We start from the raw sequence: 24,495 nt of genomic DNA, 5'->3' as shown, positions 1-24,495 counted from the left end.
AGACTGATACCCAAGGACAGTAGACACATGGGCCAGGAATATTGTTCCAAAGTTGGAAGCCTATCTCATGAGCTGAGGGATAAGGTAGAGAATAGAGAAGGGATCACTAAGTCAATGATGGTTTCAGGAATCGTTCAGGATGGGAGATGTGTGCTGAAAGTAAATAAAGGACCAAACATAATAGCCTCTCAGTGTCTATATTGCAAACCATAATGCCCAAAATTTGAGAGAGAGTATGGAGGAAATTGTCTGCCATAGAGATAGGGGGAGGGTTGGGAAGGGGGAGTACGCTGGGGACTTTGGTGGTGGAAAGTGTGCACTGGTGGAGGGATGAGTGTTTGATCATTGGATGACTAATACTCAAACGTGAAAGCTTTGTAGCTGCATCTCACGGTGGTTCAATAAAAAGAAAAAGAGTATGGTAAAAAATAACAAAAATATTTAGACACATCAAAATAAAACATCCAAACATTAAACATAAAGAGAATGACTTGAAGACAATCATGGGGAAGTGGGAGAGCATATTAGATTGCAATACGCTTCTAGGAAAAACTAAGTAAGTCAGAAAAGACTTTGAAGTACTGAAAAGAAAAAAAGAAAAAGTGCTTAATTAGAAAGCAATGCACAGAAAAATATCTTTCAATAGTGATAAAATTTTTTTTAAATGTATTTCTTGCAGGGGGCTGGAGCGATAGCACAGCGGGTAGGGCATTTGCCTTGCATGCGGCCAACCTGGGTTCAATTCCCGGTACCCCATATGGTCCCCTGAGCACCATGAGGGGTAATTCCTGAGTGCAGAGCCAGGAGTAACCCAGGTGCACTGCCGGGTGTGACCCAAAAAGCAAAAAAAAAAAAATGTGTTTCATGCAAATAAATCCTGAGGAAATTGCACTGACATGAGACCTGCTCTACAGAAGCAACAAAAATGTTAGCGTATATTCTTCATCCAGAAAAGCAATAGATTTTATTTTTAACTACATGGCTTGGCCCACTTAGGAGCTTTATTTTTCCACCTTCACTTCCACTCTGTTGACATTGACTTGATGACCAGATACACATACTCTCTTGTTTGTGGTGCTCACTGGAACACAGAAAAAGTTTACACAAAGAAAAACATTGGATATATTAAAATCAGAGTATTGGCCTCATATTTTTTTAACATCGCAAGTAAAGGAAAAATAGGATTGAAATTTTCTGGAAATAATATGTAGAAGCAAAATATGTGGATAAAAGAACAAATGATGGGAAAGTTAAAGTATGCTAATTGAAAATTCTGATGTCAGTAAATAACATTAAAGGTAGGCTGAGTTACATCAAAGATGCATTTTGTGAACAATAGAGAGGTCATTCAAACACTTAAAGAGCTCTCTAACTAAGATGTCAATATGTAAAGGGATCAATTAATTCAAAAGATACTATGAAAAAACAAAATTAAAGGTCCCCCTAAAAGTAGGACATAGAGAAAAATAAGTCCCCTGAGGTTTGTGAGCCAGAAACTGATCTAACGCTTACAAAGAGCTAACTTATTAAAGACTGACCTAGAGAAATTCCTCGGTAAATGGGTGCCATCATTTTCAATTTTAAATAAGGTCATCTTAAGTTGATAATCAGGGATACAATCCAGAGTGTGCTTTAACAGTCAGCAGAAAATATTTATATAATATGAAAACTGTTAAATGTCCTAGATGCATAAGTACAGGGAACAGTGACATTGCTTAAAGGGGTTATTTGCTGACTTGGGACAATGTTACTTTTAGATCCTTAGAAAAAACAATTGTAAGTCCATGTGTGTTATATTTGAAAAATGTGAGTGCGTGCATACATAGAAACACATTAAAAAACCTGAGAAGATCATAAGGTGAGGGATAGCTATCAAACTGTTGACATTTGCATTAACTGTGGGTGATGATATGATTTCTTGCTCATACATTGGAGATTTTCCAAACATCAATAGACAAAACACTTATTTTATAAACAGAAAAAAATACATGTGGAACTATTATACAGGTAAAACTATTATACTTAGAAAGAATGCTTTTAATAATCACAGGTATTAAAGTATATTCTTTCCTGTCACTGCATCTCTTTGTATCTTTTAGCATAAATATTTTAACTGGTTGTGATTCATCACTTATTTTTCTTTCATAGTATCACCTTACAGGGATAAACTTTCTGCTTGTCCCTGTGATACCAGATATAGACAGGGAGTCATTAAGCTGGTAACTTTGCAAAGACACTGTATCCTGAATTTAACATTCACTCCCCTGCCAGAATTATTCATGAGACAGCAAAGAAAAGGATCAATTTAGGTGGACTAATATTTCTTAGGGGAAGCCTCAACACATTTTAAGCTATTGCTCACTAATTCTGTTATGCAAAGTTATTCAAATGTTCTCTAACATATTTAAGATCCAACAGCAAAAAGAACAAAGAGAGTAGGGCAATATTTAATACCTCTTGTGCCCCTATGCATGTGACAATTTTAAAGAAAACATGTACTTTTCATTTATTGAATTTCCCAGGCTTTTGTTTGGTTTTTGTTTGTTTTACTTCGGAAAAATACTGAGTTGATAATGCAAGGTTGAGTGTGAGATGATAGTTCATGCCATGGCAAACCTTTTAGTCAAGAAACCAAACTGATATAACACTCATAAAATGATGGCACCGTTCCTCATGAGATCTACAGTAGTTGCTTCGTGCATTATAGGGATGTTCTTAAAGTTTAAAGGACAAAAGAATATGTTGGGGCTTTTTTTAATATGTAAATGTCTATCCATTTATAAGCAAATTTCATGACTTCATCTCTCCTAACAGCTGCATAGTATTCCATTGTGTAGATGTACCAGAGTTTCTTTAACCAGTCATCTGTTCTAGGACACTTGGGTTGTTTCCAGATTTTGGCTATTGTGAACAGTGCTGCAATGAACATAAAGGTACAGATGTCATTTCTACCGTCCTTTTTTGCACCTTTGGGATATATTCCCAGAATTGGTATTGTAGGGTCATATGGAAGCTCAATTTCTAGTGTTTCGAAGACTGTCCATATTGTTTTCCAGAAAGGCTGGACCAGTAGGCATTCCCACCAACATGAAAGAGCATCCCTTTTTCCCGACATCCACACCAGCACTGGTTGCTTTTGTTCTTTTGAATGTGTGCTAGTCTCTGTGGTGTGAGATATCTCATTGTTGTTTTGATTTTCATCCACCTGATTTCTAGTGATGTAGAGCACTTTTTCATGTGCCTTTTGGCCATTTGTATTTCTTTTTTGAGGAAACTTCTGTTCATTTCTTCTCCCCACTTTTTGTTGGGGTTGGAAGTTTTTTTCTTATACAATTCTACTAGTGTCTTGTATATCCTGGATATTAATTTCTTGCCAGATGGGGATTGGGTAAATATTCTTTCCCATTCTGTGGGCTCTTTCTGTATTTTGATCACTGTTTCTTTTGAAGTGCAGAAGCTTCTTAGTTTGATGTAGTCCCATTTGTTTATGTTTGCTTCCATTTGCATGGTCAGTGCTGCTCCATTCTTAAAGATACTTTTAATTTCAATGTCATGAAGAGTTCTGCCTACATTTTCCTCTAGGTACCTTATAGATTCATGTCTGATATTGAGGTCTTTAATCCATTTTGATCTGACTTTTGCACCTGGCATTAGACAAAGGTCATAAAGAACTACCCTTGCACATGAGGGATGTGTATTCGCAGACTCTCCAGGCAGCTCTCTCTCACCGCCCACGTTCAGTGCTCTTTAGCCGCTGTGTATGGACAGGATTGGGACGGCTGTAGGCAGGTGAAGGATGAATGAGGGTCAGACTGGTTGCTGATTAGTTACCGTTTATTCAATCTCTCGCCTCTCCCGTCTCATGCATTCTTCCTTCCTTGCCCCTCATTCCTCCATCCCAGCTCTCTGGATTCTGCTACTATTGCTTCTCTTGGATTCTGCCTCACCGCCCCCCACCTCCCACATCATCCTCCACCACTTCTCGCTCCACCCATATTTGTATCTCTCCACCTTGCCCTCCGGTCCCAAGCTCCATCTGGTCTGGAAGCAAAAACAACATAAGGAAGCCCTTCCTGGCTAGCAGGCAAAATACCACTTAAGGTATTTTCTCCTTTAGTAATTTTTGTATGGACACAGTAAGAGATACATGGAGGCTTGTAGGGCAGCTCTCCTGGGAACATCTTGCCACAAACTCAGACTACAGTGCTCAAGCCAGATTAATCATTCCTAACCCTAGCAGGGTCCAAATCTAGTTATTATTTTTGGATCATGACAACATCTGTCCATGACCAATCTTTTAACTTATAGTAAAGCATTAGGCACTTTGGCCAGGCCAATCTCAATGCCAGGGTAGCGCATAGCTCACCGCTTGCCCTGGGTCTATCCTGTCCCTCGTTGGGACCCTGCTTTTGGGGGTGCTAGGAAGTAAGGGCAGCTAAGGCTTAGGTCAAGAGAACAAATGCCCAGGAGTAAAGTATCATTTAGAGTCAAATGACTCCCACATAACAAAAGCATAGCATTTGCTACTGTCTTCCTGTGCCCATACAAAAAGGACATTGCTCTGAATAGTACTATACAAAGAACTTAAGGAGAAGAGAAAAACAATATTTACAAGTCAACCGAGCACAAAGAAAGAAGTTACAAATAAGCACAGAGGAAAGGGAGCACTGTGATGAGAAAAATCCAGTAAACCTAAACTACCTGCGGCTATGTTATCCTACAAGAGGTCAAAGTTCATTATTTTTGTCGGTAGCTATCCAGTTTTCCCAGCAGCACTTGTTGAAGAGGTTTTCCTTGTTCCACTGCACATTTCTTGCTCCTTTGTCAAAGATTAAGTGGCCATATATTTGGGCGTCTGTGACAGGATATTCAACTCTGTTCCATTGGTCTGCAGGTCTGTTTGTAGCCCAATACCATGCTGTTTTAACTACTATGCTTTGTAGTAGAGTTTGAAGTTGGGAAAGGTGATGCCACCCATCTTCTTTTTCCCAAGGATTGCTTTAGCTATTCGTGGGCATTTATTCTCCCATATGAATTTCAGGAATGTTTTGTTTATTTCTTTGAAAAATGTCATGGGTATCCTGATAGGGACTGCATTAAATTTGTGTAGTGCTTTGGGCAGTATTGCCATTTTGATCATGTTAATTCTCCCTACTCATGAGCAGGGAATATGTCGCCATTTCCTAGTATCTTCTTTTATTTCTTGAAGTAGTGTTTTGGAATTTTCCTTGTATAGGTCCTTCACCTCTTCGGTTAAGCTGATTTCAAGGTACTTGCTTATAAATGTAGAGACATGGAGAGTATCATGCTAAGTGAAACAAGTCAGGAAGAGAGGGACAGACATAACAGGACTGCACTCATTTGTGAAGTACAGAATAACATCACATGAGGCTGACACCCAAGGACAGTGAATACAAGTACAGATGATAGTTCGTGCCATGGCAGGGTACTTCCCAAGTCTGCCAGGAGTGATTCCTGATTTCAGAGCCAGGAATAAGCCCTGGCACACCAGGTGTGGACTGGAAAACTACTGCTGCTGCTGCTGCTACTGCTGCTGCTACTACTACTACTACTACTATCTGCTTATCTGTCACTGTCACTGTCATTCCGTTGCTCATCAATTTGCTCGAGCGGGCACCAGTAACGTCTCCATTATGAGACTTGTTGTTACTGTTTTTGGCATATCAAATATTTAAATTATAGTTAGTCTTCATTTAATGTCTTCCACAGATTCTCAGAAACTCTGACTTTAAATAAAATTAATGTAGATGGGGTTGGTTTTTATTTTTTTCATCAATCTTATAAAGAACTACTATGAACTAAAATACGTTAATTAACCTGCTATATTACATCTGAACGGTATGTGCCCACCATTCTGGTACTTATGTTTATACCACAATGTCAGTAATACTGCTCCCTGATACTAAAATTGTGTGTCCCCGTCCCCCAAATTCATTTGTTAAATTCATTTACCCCATCGATGGTATTTGGAAATGGAGTCTTCAAGAAGTGAATAATGAGGATGGTGCCCGCAAAAATAACATCAGTAATTATACCAGGAAGCTTGTTTTTACCAGACACTAAGATTCCCTGTGCTCTCCTAGTATTTGAAATTGTGAATTTTAAATAATAAATCATTTCAAATAAATTCATAACCAATAAAAGTAATTACAAATAATTGTGAATTATTTGGAATTGTGAATAGAATTGCGGCTTCCTATTATTTGAAATCTTCTGTCTCTTCTCATTCAGAATTGTAAGAAATAAAAGTGTTTTCATTATAAGCCACCCAGCCTACAGGATTTGCTGTAGCAACCAGAACAGGTATAGGCAGCACATGAGTAACCATTTGACTGAACAGAAATCCACACTCTCAGGTCAGAGCTGACTGGTCCAATCAAGGAAACACTGAAGAATTCAGCTGTGCTTTGGGTCTGTCAAGCAACTTGAACTATTTTCAAACCTTTTGGATTCAGTAAAACTGAAAACTCATTTTGCCAAGCACTTTCACCCTTAATTTTTAAACCCATGTGTGTTTTAAAAGAAATTTAATCCATATGTTTCTGATTCATTTACACTTAAATCATCAAAATGTTGTTTTGTAAGAGCTATTTGATGTCCAAGGTTTTCTGAGCTTTGTAAACCTCTTTTCTTAGAAACAGAATGTTGTGTTTTGCCAGAGATTTGAGTCCTGGTCGAAATGCCAAGACCAGGAGGGTTTTAGAGGGTTCCACATTTACCACAGAAAGCTTCCTCTTTCTTGTGATCAACACACAACAAAACTAAACCCCAGAGGCTGGTTCGCACTCTTCACTTTATCGTGATATTCATTTTCTCTTCAGTTCATGTTGTAGGAATGTGCTAGAGGGCTTGAACTTTTGTTATGTGTTTATGAATTTCCTCCAGTAGGAAGATTCTACAAGTTTTTGTAACCTGGGGGATTGCTCACTCAGAACAGTTTAATTATAAAGCAAAGTACAAAACACAGACTTTTGAAGTGTAAAACATATATTCAATTGTGAAAGGCAAGCTTGAACATTGCCACAGGGACTCAGTTCTTCACAAAAGGTGTTACTCTATCTCTCCATCTTTAACCACATAATCAATAACAGAAATGTACTTAGAAATAGGCGTCTGTTGGGGCTGGAGCGATAGCACAGCGGGGAGGGCGTTTGCCTTGCACGCGTCCGACCCGGGTTCGATTCCCAGCATCCCATATGGTCCCCTGAGCACCGCCAGGGATAATTCCTGAGTGCAGAGCCAGGAGTAACCCCTGTGCAGAGCCAGGTGTGACCCAAAAAGCAGAAAAAAAAAAAAGAAAAAAAAATAGGCGTCTGTTAACTAAAACCCTCTGTAATTTTTTATTTGTTTGGTGATTGGTTTTATTTTTTGGTTTGGTAGACTTCGAAGGTTATACCTGTGGTGCTCAGGGCTTACTCTTGGTTCTGTGCTCAGGGATGACTCCCCGTAGTGCTCAGGGCACTATTTGCAGTATTGGGAATATAATTGGGGTGAGCCACATGTAAGATAAATGCCTTAACATCTGTATCATCTCTCTAGCCCCTCTAGGCCAAAGAAACATTTACTATCAATAATTTTTAAATATTAAATATAAGAAATATATTTTTAAGAGTGTTTCCAGTGATTAGAAGTAACAACTCAGAAAGCTCTCAGGCAATATAGTATTTTCAAGCTATTTAGTAATCAGTTTTAGGGGCCTTGTAAAACACATTGCATCATGTGTTGCATGAGCAATGAAGCACAAATACATCTTAAAATAATTAAGGGTAGAATTTTCTTCCAGTCATTTATTAATTGTTTTTCTTTAAGTTCTTATAAAATACACCATAAATCGTTGTCCAGATTTTAAACTTCTGATTTACAGAACATTCTGCTCCTTGTTTTTTAGACACTTTACAAGAAAAAGCAAAATCACTTGCGGTTTTGGAGTCTGACAGGTTTTTTGATATTTCTTCTTTCTTTGGCTGAACTTTTTGATAAAAATAAGACACTGGCTATTGTGAAACCTGAATGGATTCTGTCCTCAAATTTTGCATTTTAGTGATTCTTGCAACCTTGACTTTCAAAAAGCTTAAAAGATATTGTTACTTTCAACCAATTTTAAAGTGTTTGGTTTTATTATTTTTTTCTTTAATTGCTCACGTAACCTACAGTCTTCTATTCATTAAAATGGTTTTACAAATGACTTAAGGCCTGTTGCCTTGACAAATAAAAACCAGGCTTATTATTCTGCCTATAATTGAACAATAATTACAATGTTGATTATCTTTTGTTGGGCTTGCTTAATAAAGCCCTAAGTAGTTTAGTGGGATTTATAGCTTCCAGGATTTGAACAAGAGGTCATAGAGGTCTTTACTTTTTGCCAGCTGACCTTTTGTTTGAATTTAAATTAACCCAATTTGTGCTGCCTTTTATATCTGTTCACAGATTCAAGTCTGCACAGTACATTTTAGACCTCTACAGCTGTCTAACAAAGTTGGTTTTATTTTTTTAATTAAGTTTTAATTTAAATATATGTGATTTTTTAAAAGATTTCCTGGAGTTAATCACTGCTAGAATAGATATGTAGATGAGTTAGGGATCATCAATATACTTTAATAAATACTGAATTGCTCTCTGCTTCGAAGTAGTGATTGTTAAAGACCAGAAAGGTTTTGCTATTTTTTTTTTTACACACTCTAATTTTTTAATTTAATTTAAGACTGGAGCTATAGCACAGTGGGTAGAGCGTTTGCTTTGCACGTGGTCGACCTGGGTTCGATTCCTCCATCCCTCTTGGAAAGTCCAGCAAGCTACCGAGAGTATCTCGCCCACATGGCAGAGCCTGGCAAGCTCCTCGTGGCGTATTGGATATGCAAAAAAAAAAAAACAGTAATTTTTAAAATTCAAGCTATAACTGAATTTGTTTGGGGGTTTTGTTAGTTTGTTTTTAATTTCGGAGCCACACCTGGCAGAACTCAGGCCTTAGTCCTGGCTCTGCACTCAAGGATCACCCTGAAGGGCTTGGGGGACCATACCAAGGTTTGAACCCAGGTTGGCCACATGCAAGGGAAATACCCTGACCACTGCACTATCCCTCCAGCCCTAAGTTTGTTTTTAACAAGGAAAACTGGATCAAAATGATATGTAAATCTGATTATTACAGTCATGACTAAGTATTTGGGAAAAAAGCATTTCTTGTCACCTCATATATCATATAACTAGCTTTAAGACCAGAAGGAAAAGTCATACGCCATTGTATTACTATTCCCATTTTAATTGCTTCACAATTAGTTCTACTATTTATTGATCAACATGGTGAAAATCTTACACATGCCAGGTTTTGCTTCTTTGGTTTTGCAAGATTAGTTGCATGTGGGGAGAAGGAATGTGGGGAGGCCACAGCTAGCAATGCTTAGAGGTTAGTTCTGGCTCTGTGCTCAAGAGTGACCCTTGAAGGTACTCACGGGATCACATGCAGTATCAGGGATCAAATCTGAGCCGGTCACATGCCAGACAAGCATCTTCACCCTGTACTATATCTCTCTGGTTCGTTCATGTACCTAGTCTCATAGAAATAAAGGAAACTTGGTCCCTTCTCTTCAGTGTCAAAACAAAAATACTGTCTTATCTTTCATCGTTACAAATTTCCATAGACACAGACCTGGGAGGATTTGTTACCTAATGTATTTCTGTACTCCCAGGACAGAGCTTCATTTAAAAAAATTAATAACAGTATTTTACAAAGAAAAATACAATGTTTTACCTTTTGTCCTTTTTCCTTCTTTTTCTACCTAGACCACTCAGACTGCATCCTCTTCAACTCACTCTCCGGAAGGAAGAGAAGAATGAGCATCAATGTTTATAAAAGGCAGTTGCAAAAAAAAACACCTAGAACCAGCTTCACACTCAGGAGAGGATGCCCTAGCTCCTCTTCATGGTTTCAGGGGCTCTACAAGATCAGAGAAGCTTCTCTTCTAGTAACCAATTCAGAAATGATCCCTGAAAGTTCAATCTTCTACCTTTTGTCATCTTAAAAATGTTTTGACTTTTCCTGATTAAATAGTAACACCTCCCACAGATGGAGAATGCTTGTATGGATTCTCAGGTCTAGCTCAGCTCCTGACATTGTAGCATCAACGGTCACCTCCTACTGATAAAATCCTAACATTGTATTCACTGTACTGAATGTACAATAGTCTGACAAATGTTTAGATGTTTGCTCAAACAACTTCAACACAACTGCTCTTATCTGCCAATGTGAGAGAAAACCCAGTGTGGCTTAGAAGGTTCTGGACTTGTTTCAAGTGTTTCAGCATTGTTTTAGTAATTGTTAAGTACTCGGAAAATCCCCAGTCTCTTAACTGTATCTAAACCATATCTCTAAAACTGGGACGATCCTTATCTCAAAAAGGTTTGGTCTGTTAGTTTTTTGGTGAGGAATAAGGGAGATAAAAGCTCCAGGCACAGTGTCCAGCACGCAGAAAGCAAAGATTAAACATTAATTAGATAAAAAGCAGAGGGAAGCAGCCACCATTCCTTTTAGCAACTCTTGTGATGCCCTCAGCTGTTTCCTGGAAAATCAAAACAAGCGAGATGCAATTCCCGCTCGTGAAGAGCTTAGTTATATTTGCTAGAGTCAAGGAACAAGACAGTGCATTACTAATCGTCTGTCCCAAATTTCATCCAACTCATAGCATCCTCCAAGCCGCTGACTCAGATCAGTGTAGAGGACAATTGTCAATCAGAATAAAAACTCTATTTACACATGTTTTCTGTCAATTCAGACCGATGTGGTCCATGACTTTTACGCAAGCTATTAAAAAGGAACTCTCGTATTTTCTAAGTATGCAAATTTTTATTGTTTGTTCTAAAGAAAAACAGTATTAATTCTGCTATTTATTTCTGGGTATTTGTGTAAATATCTCTGTGTGTGTCTCATTTGATAATGAATGGAAAGCATTGAATATAGCTTAGACCAAACTTTCCAGTCTGCTCTGTTTCAAACATTCTAGTTTTTTATGACTCAAGCTACTGGCTTTTACAACCATTAATTAATCACTCCAGCCTTGCTCTTCAAGTCCATGCTCTTCCTTGACCATATATCTCACTCGCTTGTCTCTGTTTCTTTGCTGACCTATTTCCACTCTAGAGAAGCCTGTGTTCTCTCTTGAACATGCACTTCTCCCTCTCTCACCCCTAAAAGAGAAGCAAAAACAAAAAATACCAAGATTGGTGATTAAAGAAGACAAAACATTTCATTTCTTTTTCAAAAAAAAAAAATTTTAATTTAATTTACAAAGTTAAGAAAAGGGATCCAAGAGCTACTAAGGCAAGGAAGGTTCTTTCCTTGCAAGCTGTCAAACTTTCTGTGGAGAGGCAGGATTAAGCTCTGGGTTGCAGCACCAAAAATGAAAATAAACAAACAAAAAAGCTTGAGAAACAGTACAATACAAAACTGTTGTCAATGTGTTTAATAATGAGTATTGTGTCTAAGATTCAGTACTGCAGGTAGGGTAGTTTCCAGCCTAGGTTCAATCCCTGGCACCTCCATATGGTCCCCCAAGCCCCACCACGGTGATTTCTGAGTATACAGCAAGGAGTAAATTGCTCAAGCAAATTGATGAGCGATGGGATGACAAGTGATACAAGAGATACAGCAAGGAGTAAACCTTGAGCATCACTGGTATCATCCAATAACCAAAACATTTTAAAATATAAGTCTTTATTAATATTTATATTTATCTGAGGATAAAAATTTGCAATTCATGTATTGAAGTTCTTTCCATACTAACAATTGAATTATTGATGATTATCCTCCAACTTAGAGTACTTTCATCTCTTTGTTACATATTTCAAATGATATTAGTGCCTATCATGACTTTTAATGTTAAAATTCTTAACAGCTCGGCAGCTGGAGTGAGAGCACAGTGGGTAGGGCGTTTGCCTTGCACGCGGCCGACCCAGGTCCGATTTCTCCGTCCCTCTTGGAGAGCCTGGCAAGCTACAGACAGTATGCCGCCCCACACGGCAGAGCCTGGCAAGCTACCCATAGCGTATTCAATATGTCAAAAACAGTAACAACAAGGGTGACGTTACTGGTGTCCGCTCTATCAAATCGATGAGCAATGGGATGACAGTGACAGTAACAGTCCCTACAATCAAAATTAAATCAACTTATAATTTATAATGGGAAACAAGATATGAGATACAAGAAAATTTGAATGACAATAAATTAATTGTTAAAAGATTCCACAACATAGCACTTGGTAAAACTGAAATTAGTGGTAAAAGTAGTACATCTAAATTAATTCAGAAATCACTGCTAGAGAAATTGTGTGAAGCAGCTGGCATTTATGCCAGCTTAACACAAATTCAAATGCTCAAATTGATATAAAATGAGGGAAGATCATTGCATAAGCCAATGGAAATGTTTTCAGAAAAACTACAGTAACATCTTATAGACATGCATGCATTTTTGTTCTCCTTTTAAGGATAAATTATGTAAGCTACTAAGCCTGTCATCAAATCAGAAAACTCTTCTTCTTATTACAAAAACCACAAACTTATAGCACATCAAGTCTCCATATATATTTTCTTTTGTCACTCTTTATCTATAAAATATAAGTAAATTTTTCATACTAAAGGATTTCATAAGTTTTAAAAATCTGGGTCTCTGGTTTCTCTTGAGAAATCCTAAAGATTTGCAAAAAACTGGGCTTGCATTTTCTTAACATAAATCTACTGAGACTGAACATTTACTGCTATTTCCTTTATACTTGACCTCAATCAACAAGGTCTCCACCAACTCATTCAGGACTTTCAGATTTACTTACATGCAGTGCATGCCCTGGCTGCCACCTTGCAGAGTTTGGCATTTAAAATTGTTCAAACCCTAGGGAAATGCTCCATTTGCTCCAGTACTTGGAGGGAAAAGAGATACCTTTGGGACAGACCCATCAAGAGAATACCTGAGTCAGACTGGGAATGAGTAATCAGGTAATCAGGGAAGCTTTGAAGAAAGAAAAAAAAATAGTAAAGGCATCTTGTTGCCCTTCTCTCTCTCACCTTTAATCCTTCCTCAGAGTACTAGATAAAAGGACTTAGGGTTTTGTTAAGCAGTTGATGTTTTGAAAGGCTAAATGTGTAGCCCAGTAAAAAGCTTAGCAGGTTTATTTAATCTGTATTTTAGGCAGAAAGTTACCTTTCCATTGATATTTCGTCCACTCATTAAAATAAATTTGGAATTTTGAACAAAAGGCCTAGTGAGAGGGCTGGAGTGATCGTACAGCAAGAAGGGTGTTTGCTTTGCATGTGCTGACCTAGATTCAATCTTGCAGTACCCCATATGGTCCCCTGAGCCCCTCCAGAAATTATCCCTGGGCACAGAGCCAGGAGTAAGCCCTGGACACTGCCAGGTATGATCCCTCTGACCCACCAAAAAAGGCCTAGTGAGGGCCCATGAATGAACATTTTGAGGGAATGTATTTAGATATGACTTTTTTGCGGGGGGATAAGGGAAGAGGTTTGGGGGTAAAACCCAACAATGCTACAGGTTTACTCCTGGCTCAGAACTCAGGAATTACTCCTGAGTAATGACTCCTGGTGCTCAAGAGACCATATGGGATGCTGGGGCTCGAACCCAGGTGGGCCAAGTGCATGGCATATGCCCTACCCTCTGTGCTGTTGCTCTGACACCTAGGTACAACTTTTTAAAAAATCTTTCGGAGCCAGATATTTGGGGTTATGCTAGACTCTGCTTGAGATATACACTCAACCCTTTGAACTATCTTTTCAACCACTAAGTATGACTTTAAATTACTATAATAACCAACTGAGCAAATATAAAGACAGTAGCTTAAAATTTTGTGTCCTCTATAGGATATATCCTGGCTACATTTTCGGGATTCCATAGTCTAATAATACTAGACAACCCTACTTTGCTCAAGCACCTTGGTCAAGATTTTACATATTTGTCTCAAATACCTAGATTTGTTGATAAAGTTGGTAATGTAAAATAACCCCCTAGTGCACTCGACCATTGTCTGACTAAAACAAAAGCACGAAAGTTTTTAAGTCTGTAACTGTGCCTTAAGGATGATTCACTAATAAAAAAAAAAATTTTTTTTTCTAAATGTAACCCCCTAATAAAATCAAATAAATTCATTCTTCCATAATCAAAAAACTTTTTTTTTATGTTTCAAGCAGTTTTCAAACAATGCAACAGCATCGGTTCAGAGCTGTCTTTCAGGATTCAGCTTCAAGAGGATACACACAGGGGCACTGGAGCAATAGCACAGTGGGTAGAGTGTTTGCCTTGAACGAGGCCTACCCGGGTTTGATTCCCAGCATCACATATGGTCCCCCAAGCACCACCAAGGGTAATTCCTGAGTGCCTGAGCCAGGAATAACTGCTATGCATAGCCGGGTGTGACCCAAAAAGCAAAAAAAAAAAAAAAAAGAGAATCCACACAGGTGTAACTTTCCAATTCAGATGTAACTTTCCAATTCAATACTTTCAGGAGTAGTTAGCATAATACGATTTCACAGTCTGTTGTGTCGATCTCTAGGAAGGAAAGAGATTTGGGTTTTGCCCACTGTGGTCCTGTAAAGTCTTCAGTTAACCAAACAGATTAAACTAATGATCCATATAGTCCAGCCAAGTTTTCAGATTTGTTTTTGTTTGGGGGTCACATCTGGCTGTGCTCAGGGATTACTCTTGGTTCATTCTCAATGGTTACTTTGGCAGTGCTCTGGGAAACATACGTGGTGCCAGGAATCAAACCAGAAGTGGCTACATGGACGGCAACTGCCTTAACCCCTATACTATTTTTGGTCTGGTTTTCAGATATTTTTTTATCTTATCCAATGATGAGTGCACACAATAACTTTAGCCAGAAAGGGCTGGAGTTGATAGTACAGCAAGAAGAGTGTTTGCTTTGAATGTGCTGACCTAGATTCAATCTTGCAGTACACCATGATATTGTAAGGGTAGACTTTTGCTAGGAAGTTCCTGTCCAAGTTCTATCCCATAATAAAATAAAGAATAGTCCCCACTCATGACCAGCAGTATGTGCTCTGTAGAGTGACTAATGCATAATAGTAGTGCAATATTGCTTTTATTCTTTTTCATTTATCATCTATAAAAAAAGCTTTTTAAATTTAAAAGGGTTATGTATTTACTTCTTAATATGTTTCTGACATGTAGTGATTTCTTTTCTTTTCTTTTTTTTCTTTTTTTGGGCCACACCCGGCGATGCACAGGGGTTACTCCTGGCTCATGCACTCAGGAATTACTCCTGGCGGTGCTCGGAGGACCATATGGGATGCTGGGAATCGAACCCGGGTCGGCCGCATGCAAGGCAAACACCCTACCCGCTATGCTATCACTCCAGCCCCTGATTTCTTTTTTTTCTTTTTTTTTTTTTTAGTGTATAGTTATCTTTTATTGTGTTATTCTTATTGGATTGGGGATAATTAATCAATAAAACAGTAAGAGAAAGCATTTTTTCAAATAATGATTTGAACATTTGTAACTTCCATTCAAGTATCTTTATAAGAAGATTCATTTGTAAATAAATTTATTTGTGAGTTTTATTTATTTATTTTTCTTTTCTTTTAACACAAAGTGAACCGTGCGGGGGCTGGAGCGATAGCACAGCGGGTAGGGCGTTTGCCTTGCACGCAGCCGACCCGGGGTCTAATCCCAGCATCCCATATGGTCCCCTGAGCACCACCAGGGGTAATTCCTGAGTGAAGAGCCAGGAGTAACCCCTGTGCATCACCAGGTGTGACCCAAAAAGCAAAAAAAAAAAAAAAAAGTGAACTGTGCATCTCATTTTATAGGTAATAAATTTGAAACAGGAAACTTAAGGGACTCACTTGTCCAAGATGTTCCTACAGGGACCCAGCAGAACTCAGAGTCCCCTCTAGGACTCTTCTCACAATCCAATAATGACTTATTTTTCTTCCTACAATAAAATGTTGACCAGAAAGAAAAATGTTTTGATAAAACTAATGCAGAACAGTCAAACTCTGAGTTCATTTGTACGCAAATTTTGTTTTGAGAAAATAGACAGGAACTAGAAAAAGTTGCCTTGGAACAACTGAAAAAGTGGTGCATTCTAATAAAACATCATTTATAGGAGGCTCAGAGTGTAGTCTGGTAAATAACAATTGCAGCCGTGAGATATTTACTTCTGGTTCACCCAAGTCCTCATTCCACATATCACCGTCACAAAGGATGAAAGGTGTTCTCTGCCATCTCTGCCATAAATCTCACCTTCGATTGTATTTAAAAAGTGTGTTGAAATGGTGATATTCTGACCCAATAGCTTAAAATGATATACAACTTCAGTTCTGCAATATTCTTTTTTTGCATATATTCTTTACTTTAAAGCTTAACTTAAATTATTTTATGGCATTTTATTATATAATAAAAATAAACACATAAAAAGTCATTTCAATAAAAAAAGAAAAAAGTAATTTCAAATATTAAATTCAGTAAAATTTAACTTTCATATTTTAATTCAATTTAGCTGTACTTGACTTTAAAAAGTGGAATGCTATCTGGATATATTTTCTCTAAAATACTCCTAAAATTAGAAGCAGATATAGATGCCCTTTTCAGTCCACTTGTTCTTTTTTCCACCTTCTGCTATTACTGGAATGTTTTTGTTATCATCAATGGTAGTCAGCAGCTGGAATTTCTCACAAAACTTATCAGAGCTGTGAATGCTACTGTCCTAAGTAGCAACATTTGTTGGAGACTTGAAATATGATTGTTGTGATAATAAAATTATTTAAGATTTCAATCAGTTTTCAGTCAATATTTACTGAAAACTACTGTTTCACTGGATAAGCAAAGCTTATAATTAAAGGGAAAGAACCTAGGTACCAAGTTACTGATATTTCATACCACTGTAGCACTGTAGCCCTGTTGTTCATTAATTTTCTCGGGCAGGCAGCAGTAACATTTCCATTGTGAGACTTGTTACTGTTTTTGGCATATTGTATACGCCACGGGTAGCTTGCCAGGCTCTGCCATGCGGGCAGGATACTCTAGGTAGCTTGCTGGGCTCTTCGAGAGGGACAAAGGAATCAACCCGGGTAGGCCGTGTGCAAGGCAAACTCCCTACCCACTGTGCTATCGCTCCAGTCCAATTTCATACCAATATTTCATACCAATGGGAGAAAATGCAACCTATATATATGGGTGAAAATAATATGTCAAAGAGTAAAGTGAAATTGTAACAGGGTAAAAAATTGGGGCTGAAGCAATAGCACAGCAGGTAGAGTGTTTGCCTCGCATGCGGCCAACCCGGGTTCAAATCCCAGCATCCCATATGGTCCCCTGAGCACCGCCAGGGGTAATTCCTGAGTGCAAAGCCAGGAGTAACCCCTGTGCATTGCCGGGTGTGACCCAAAAAGCAAAAAAAAAAAAAAGAAGGTAAAAAATTGCCATTGGACCCAAGAGAAAAATGGTGGGAATCAAGATATGATATCTGAGGGTAAATTAACATGAAAAGTATGTGTAGGAAATACCCATAAAACTGTCGGGGTGGGAAAGAATTAACACGAAACTTCGGAGTAATCTGAAGCATATACTCAAAACTTGAGTACCTTCTTGTTAAACGTTCACAAATCAAGGGAGTGGATGTTTAAATCAATCGTAAATGAAATCAACCCTTAAAAATAAGTCTTAACCAAAATAGGACTAGCATAGAATACTCTCATATTGAAAAAATAAGCCATAAAACAGCATATAAAAATGCCCACAGTTAACACCATACTCAATGGTAAAATACTGATAGCTTTTCCTCTAGACTGAGATTGAAACAAGGTGCTCATTTTGCCACATTTGTTCAACATAGTGCTAGAAACCCCAGCCAAAGTAATTAGCTTAAAAAATAATAATAGGGGAGGGTCCTGTCTGCCTCTCAGCCCTCTCACGGTCTGGAGGGAGCCCGAGACGCGCCTCCCCCTGACAGACGGCCATCGAAGATCTGGACACCCGGCTTCCGCGATGGCGGCGGCGAGCCGACAGACCCAGGGTGTTCTGTGCCAGGACCCGAGCTGATCTACTATTTGGAACAGTGGTGCTCCAGACAGTGAAGAAAGACCCCCAGAATACCAGTCTGGGCAGGCACCAAATGTGGGCAAGTGGGAGATTCTCAAGGCTTGAGTGAGCACCTACTGGTATTCTGTTGAGAAGTGGCTCTGGGGTTCACGGAGGTTCAAGAGGAAAACATAGCACCATAGGCCCTGCTGTCTGTGAGCCAGTCCTGTCTGTGGGAGCCTCGCTTCAGGAGTTGATCCAAGGAGGCGCTAGGGATTTCCATGGACCATCAGAGGTGCTGGGACAGAGCAAGACCCTCCCTCAGTGATGCTCCTGAAGAACTCGAGCCCTGAATGGGGCGGCTTCGGGTCAGCTGAAGGCATGTGTGCAGGAATCTCACAGGAGCTGCTGGAGGTGCTGTCCTTAACTGGAACTCCTGGGAGTCAGGGAAAGATCCTGTGGTTCAGGAAGAGAAAAATGTTTTCAAATGTAATGAATGTGGGAAGGTTTTTAACAAAAACACCTTCTCGATGGACACCAGAGGATCCAGTTTGGAGTTGATGTAGGCAGGCAGATAGGGAAGGTCCCTTCCCAAGGCACGAGCAGTAAATCTCCTGGGAAGTAGTAGCCCTGACCTCATGGAGAACTGGTGCCTGTTTGTAACAGATCCTGAGGAGGCTAAACCAACCCCCTCCAACAGAAGCTCCTACAGAAACAAAAGGAAAGAAATTTCAAAGACCATCACCACTCCCACCACACCCCACCCCCCATAACCACCCTAGCAATGAACGTTTACCTAGGTAGAAGCCTCACATGAGAGCAGGTTGGAGAAACCATATGAAGGCCACCTTGAACAAAGGAAGTGCGCACATATGTTACCTGAGTCCATGTGCTGCCTGCGCCCATGTGGCCGAGCACATGTGGTGCCTGAGCACATGTCACCCGGATCTCCCCTCTTGAGATGTCTACTTTCATATTTTCATATCTAATGCTGGGATCTGTGTAGGGGCTCTTTCCGCCGTTGGAAGAATCCCAGGCTGTCTCTCTCTCTTGAGCAGGTTATTCTCCACTCTCTCCCACTTTTTCTTCCTCCTTCCCTTCAAAACCTCCAAATAAAAACTGTATAATTTCAAAAATAATAATAATAATAATAATAATAAAATATATCTAAAATTAAAATAAAGAAGTAAAGCGTTTCTGTTCTCCGACATGATCTTACATGTAGAAAGCTGGAAGTTCCATATGCTTCAGAAAACTGCTAGAATTACACAAATTCAGCAAGTTGCAGCATGCAAAATCATCTGCATTTCTGTATACTAACAATGAATAATCTAAAAACAAGAAAACATTTTGTTTATGCTGAAATAAAGTACTTTAAAATAAATTTAGCTAAGAAGGTGAAAGACTTGTACACTGAAAATTGCAAAGCAAAGCTAAAATGTGAAAATACAGATAAACAGAAAAACATTTATGAATTCAAAAACTTACTGCTAAAATGTTTCTATTACCCAAAGCCATTACATATTGAATATAATCCCTAACAGGACCCCAGGGACACTTTTTTACAAAGATAGAAAATTCTCTTATAAAATTTATATGGAATCTTAAGAGACCCTTAATACATAAAACTAACTGGAAAAAAATATAGCAAGGCATAAATTTTAGTTCTTGATTTGAAAAAGTGCTAGAAAGTTAAAGTGAACAAACAGGTGTGGTAAAGGAATCAAGTCAAAGAGAGAGGTCGGAGAGACATTACAACTTAGGTGCTTGCCTTATACACGGCCAACCTCAGTTTGGTACCCAGCACCACATTTGGTGCCAACAGGTAGCCCTGAGCACAGAGCCACAAATAAGCCCTGAATATCATCAAGGTAGAGAGCTAGAGAGACAATACAGGGGCTAAGACACTTCGCATGCATGCTGTCAACCCCATTCAGTCTCCAACTCAGCATGGTTCCCTATCCAACTCAGCATGGTTCCCTAGGGACACCCCCCACACACACACACACACAGAGCTGAGAGTAGCCCCAAGCACTAAGCATTGTCAGTCAGGTGTGGCACAAAATAAAATAATAAGTGGATTAAAATAGCTCATTTCTCATTAATACTGCTTGAAGTCATTACGTATTGCCCTTCATTGTATACTTTTTTTTAAAAAAAAGCTGTTTGGATGCTATTCCACATTTCATGTAGGTGTTAAGTTTTTAATAGGGCCAACATACTAAGATGCTGATCCTGGGTCAATTATGGAGCCTCATACATACTAGGCATGTACTCTCCCACTTGAGTTACTTCCCTACCCCCTAGTAAGTTGATAGACTCTGGCCTGAATTGAAAAAGAATGTGGACCAACAGTTGAACAATACCTACATTTCTGATCAACATATATTTAAGCTGTGTTTGTACTGTCAAGAATTTTAAACATTATTTTTTCTCACTATATAAAAGTAAAAGGGCAGAGAGTCTCTTGCCCGCACGCCTGGCTGTCTTCCCCAGGGACCCTCGGAGGGGATGGGCTCCAGCTTCCCTCCCCACCCCGAGCAGAGCTCCAGGCAGCCGAAGACCACCGGAACCCAGCCACAGCCATGCTCAAGGTCCCTCTCCACACGTTCGGACAAGCCTCACGCATGAAGGTACCGGCAGAGGAACCCAGGTGTGTGTAATACCATCAACGGCCAACATCCAGAGACTTAAAAGCAAGCTCCCAGAAGCGCACGGCCGCTATAACCTACTTTTTCCCTCTGGGAGAAACTTGCAAGCTACTGAGAGCTTCCTGCCCACATGGGACAGCCTCGCAAGCTTCCCATGGTGTATCTATATGCCAAAGCCAGTAACCAGCTGAATCTCATTCCCCTGACCCTGAAGGAGCCTCCAATGCAGCATCATTGGAATGGCCGAGAAGAGAGAGGCTTCTAAGATCTCGGGGATAGGATGAATGTAGAGGTTACTGAGACCGCTTGAGCCACTTGATGATCAATGGGATTTCATGATCGTGATCATAATATAAAAGTAAATATATAAAATATCCCTAAAGGCTTACTTTAAGGAATAGCAATTGACCTCTATCAATAATCTTCCTTTTGTAATATACATTTTAACAACAAACATGAACATCAGCTTAGCATGTTTTTTGTTGTCATTGTTATATTTCTTCCCTTTTTTTTAAACTCATGGTCTGAATCTAATTTGGTAAAAATAATGAGTACCTCTTTACCTCATGCTAGTTGTTTTGTTTGGAAAGTACAGAAGAGTACTCTGTAACTCCATGTAAAAGAACATTGAACTTGGAAAAATCAAGGTCCTTAGAGCTAATTAAGCAAGAATTAAGTCACACACACACACATACACACACACACACACACACACACACACACACACACACACACCACCACCACCACCACCACCACCACCACCAAAGTTATATTAAAATGGAAGTAGGACCAGGAGCACAAGACTAGTTAAAAAAAACCCTTGTACACATCTCTCAAGAGAGAATCTAGGCCTGAAATATAAAGAAAGGAAATACCTGCAAATCAAGTCCCTAGAGCCACAATCACAATAGAATGTTAAAATTAAGCAAATCAAAATCAATAGTAAAAAGAGCTCATTTTTAGGAGAGAAGGAAAATATTATATTAGTATGAAAATTACAACTAATATTGGAAGCATACAGCCTAAGTTAAAATCCCAGTTTACAATTTAGTAGCTACATGATCATGAACTGTAGGATGACATTACTTTGTCCTCTCCCCCCTTGCCAGTAGGAGCTTGCCCCGGTTTTTCCCGGAGTTTAGGCTTACCCCAATCTCACTCACCAAGGTGTTCCCAAATCTCTCCCATCCCTTTGTTTTGCTGTAATCACTTCTCTATGCTCTCTTCCCCCAAAAGAGTTAATCAGCTTCTCCCCCTAATCTGACTCTGCTAATTTGTAAGGTCAGACCTTCCTAGGATACTGAACTTATAGTATAAGTTAGTATTGCCTTTCTCCTCTCCTTGTGCCTTTCGAATATTTTACTTTAAAGCAATGTCCTTTTTGTATGGACACGAGAAGACAATATTATACTGTTTTAAAACTAACAGTGGCTGACATAAAGGCTGATAGTCACTCTGTAAAATATCAGACAAGCACAGAATAAATAAATTTTGTCAAATCATATATATTTATATGTGGTTATTGTGTGCACAGATGTATGTGCATATGTATGTGTGCACACATATTATGCAGCTACTTTAAGGCATATAACATTTATAATTTTACTCTACTATATCAACAAAAACCATGATTTTAATGGAATTAATCTATTGTTATTTTATATTATCATATTTTATTATTATATTGTTATATTTTATATTATTATATTAATATTTTATAAAGATTTTTCTGTGCAAATAATTAAGAGTTCATTTCTCATATATAGTTCTGAACCCTCCTTTTTTTTTTAAACTCCTAATTTGTTACTTGTCCTTGAAATCCTGGAGGAAAGTTTTGTCCTACTTCAGATTGCAAAACAAGCACAACACATAAAATACATAACTGCACATTCTCTTTTAGTGCTTTGCAACTGCATGTTTTAAACTCTGAATCTAGAAAAGTACGTTATGGATGAAAGAAGGGGCAGCCCAAATGACATGCTTCCACATATATCAGTTTTGGACATCACACAGCTGCATGGTGGTGTGATAACAAGGCTGTTCCATTCGCTAGACTCTTAAAGAAAGGAGGAAACTTTCAGCAACTTGGAGTTTATTTAGTTACATAAAGTTTACTGAACTTCAGTTCATATTAAGGCCTGTTAACAGCAGGAAGAATCCAGATTTCTGCCACCGAGGACTGGGGAAGCCTGGTGACATTAATAAGAACCAGATCCTAAGCCAAACAACTGTGATCTTCCTTATCCACTGTCCCACAGGGTGAATCTGTTAAAGCTTTTCATCTCCTGGTGGTTTCCCCTCCTCCTCCATCACTGATTTGCAACAGGAGAAGGAAAGGGAAAATAAGAATAGAAGCCACCAGAAATTACTGTTCTAATTTACCATTAGCAGGAATTTGTAAACCACCACTAAGCAGATAAAACTAAGAGCTACTAACTACAAACATAACCAAACAATAATCTCTGTGACTGTTTAATGGAGAGCCTGATTAGAAACACAGAAGCCAGCAGAATTTACTGGGAACCAGGGAGCAATAATGTACCCAGAGAGAAAAGCTAATAGGTCTTGTGCACAAAGTATTCTGGAAAGGAAGGACAGAAGTAATCAGGTGTAGAAAGAATTAGGAATAGCATATCAATTTGAAAGCTGTTTGAAAGATATTGATAACAATTTATTGGGTGGTGTTAATAAATGATATAATGGGATAAAGATATAGCAGTTAGAATTACTCACCTATTTCATTGTACATGGTAAAACACAGAAATAGATTTCTACGTGTTTTGTTATTATTGTATTTAAAATGCAGGTTGTTGTGGGCGTTGAAGTGATAGCACAGTGGGTAGGGTGTTTGCCTTGCATGAGACCAACCCGGGTTTGATTCCCAGCATCCCATATGGTCCCCTGAGCACCACCAGGGGTGAATCCTGAGTGCAGAGCCAGGAGTAACCCCTGTGCATCGCCGGGTGTGACGCAAAAAGCCAAAAAAAAAAAAGAACGAAAATGCAGGTTGTTGTTTAGAATTACATGAGATACTCACATCATACTTCATATTTCACAGCCAGTTTATAGCAACCTGTTTTACACAATTATTCACTTCCTACAACAGTGCTTATCCAGTATCTTCGAAGAGTAGGTTAAAATAAACCTGGCAATATCTTAGGAGAAACTCCATAGGAATTACAGACATCAATTTCTACTTTGAGAGGTAAGAATGGTTTTGTTTGCTTGTTTGTTTGTTTTGGCTTTGGATCACACCCAGAGAGAAAAGAATCTTGCCACTGAGAGAAACATGACCAAAAGAGTCTGAAGTTTCTCTTACATTACCTAAATACAAGTGTTTCCTTATATTTATTTAGTTCCTAAGGTTATTGGATTTGGAAAATAATGAAGCATCTTATCTTTTCCTGCTGATAAAACAAAATGCTAAGAACACTATGTGTTTTACTAAGCTAATACTCTATAATATAATGTCCATTCACTAGTCACATGCAAAATTGAAGTTGATACAAATAAAATTTCTTTGTCAGGGTTACAGGAAGGCACATCCAACAGTGCTCGGGGCTTACTCCTGGCTCTGCACTCTGCACTCATTCCTGTTGTGCTCAAAGGACCATATTTGTGCAAAGCAAGCACCCTACTGGTTGTACTATCTCCTTGACCCAGTATAAATAAATACAATTTCTAAATTTAGTTTCTCATTTGAACTCACAGTCACTTTTTAACTTACTACATCTGACTATTGCCTAGTATTTTGAAGCATGTAGAATATAACATTTCCAACTTCGC

General features: G+C 38.7%; 1 non-coding gene across 1 annotated transcript; it reads right to left on the bottom strand.

Moving 5' to 3' along the window:
• Positions 1–9,798: 9,798 nt before the first annotated feature.
• Positions 9,799–10,018, bottom strand: LOC129401167 (small nucleolar RNA U3). Its single transcript, XR_008628122.1, has one exon. It is a non-coding gene; the product is annotated as a small nucleolar RNA U3 (small nucleolar RNA).
• Between the last annotated feature and the right edge of the window lie 14,477 nt (positions 10,019–24,495).

The sequence above is a fragment of the Sorex araneus genome, chromosome 1 (assembly GCF_027595985.1).
Source record: "Sorex araneus isolate mSorAra2 chromosome 1, mSorAra2.pri, whole genome shotgun sequence".
In the NCBI taxonomy this organism is placed as follows: domain Eukaryota; kingdom Metazoa; phylum Chordata; class Mammalia; order Eulipotyphla; family Soricidae; genus Sorex; species Sorex araneus.
This window is presented reverse-complemented; position numbering and strand designations above follow the sequence as displayed.